Below are 1576 nucleotides of genomic sequence, written 5' to 3'. Positions count from 1 at the left end.
CTCGTTAACACTAAGCATCCTTAACTCATGCACTCACCCAACAAAAGAAGTGTACAACATCACCAATCCGTCATGAGACCAAGTGCGCTCACCACAAGCAAAAGAGTGAATATAGAAGTAGCCCATACATTCAAATATGTCATTGAACATAAATTAAGGACATCACACCATTGAACAAAATTTGCTTAATCTCATAAAGAATTCATGTGCATCCCATGGTCGTACCATAAGCTTGCCCATAGTGTATATCTCTACTAATCTAAGCTAGCCAAATCTAGGATCAATTAGGACTTTAAGGTTGTAATGTAGGCTAAGGGACGGGTAGGATACATTTAGGAATAGTGACTAACCCTCCTAAGCACTTTAATACACTACACTCACAAATCGAGCACATCTTCGTCTCAACCAATTCACTTGTCATACACCATATATAACATAGCCCTCTTTTCAATTAAGCACTTCTATATTTCCACTAGCACGAATTAGAAGGATTAGGAGGTGTGTGTTTTTCTACATTATTTGAACTATTTTTTTTTTCTTCCTTCTTGCAAATTTTTTTTTCGCCCCTTTTCTTTCTCTTTTTCTTCACACACTTCATACATTAAGGTTCATCGGGTAGTGGACTTTTTTCACACTTTTAGTACACCTTAATGGCCCTTCCATGGTTCCACTCGTAAGCCACTCCCCAATCTCTCACCTTACTTATTTTAGCGACTAAGTGCCTTAGGAGGTAAAGGCTCAACAAGCTCAAAATAAGAACAAAATAGGGATACAACTTGTAGTGTGGGTACCAAAGAAAATGCCTATAGGCTCAAAGGGCTAGCAACGAAATTTTTTTATTTGTGAGTGACAAGCCCCTCTATGGTCAATCAAGAAACTCCTACGTTATCTCCTAGACTAGCACAACTTAACAATTTCACTTTGATTAACACACGGGACAAATTCTAGACTACACACGACAGTACAGAATATCACCAACCCTTACACACACATTGCACTTGACTCAATCAAGACGGTTCTGTTCGACTCTCAAGTCAAGAAAGCATAGCGAGTTGAGAATATTTAAGCAATAATGCACTAGGTGGCATGCAAGTCAACCAACTGAGAAAAAGGCGTCACAGAATAGGCAATTTAATTTACTTGGGCATTACAATTCAAATCAAATACTCAGGAAGACAGAACGCATGCCATAGTTTAATGTGCCAACACCAAATATGTCAACAGGTACCTCAGAGCACCTCTGTTTTATCCCTATCCTACTCCTAAAAAATTAAAAACACCCGATTCGAGCTACACCCTTGGAAAAGAACCAGCGTCCAAAGAAAAACCAAGGTATACTACCTAACTATCCTAACACGAACAAAATAAAATCTTTTTGATATTTTTAATTGGACTTTAATCCCTCAAGAAAATTGTCCAACAAATCCATCGTCGGGAAAGTCCTAGCTTTTTCTATTTTTTCTTTTCATTTTATGAGCTAACTAGACTAGGTGAGTTCTAAACTAAGCTAAAAAAATAAAAATAAATAAAAAAGTTATACAATTACTAGTCAGGAATGTTCCCCCACCCTACACTT

Source organism: Nicotiana tabacum, chromosome 15 (genome assembly GCF_000715075.1).
Source record: "Nicotiana tabacum cultivar K326 chromosome 15, ASM71507v2, whole genome shotgun sequence".
NCBI lineage: Eukaryota > Viridiplantae > Streptophyta > Magnoliopsida > Solanales > Solanaceae > Nicotiana > Nicotiana tabacum.
The sequence above is the reverse complement of the archived record's forward strand: the minus strand, read 5'-3'. Positions refer to the sequence as shown.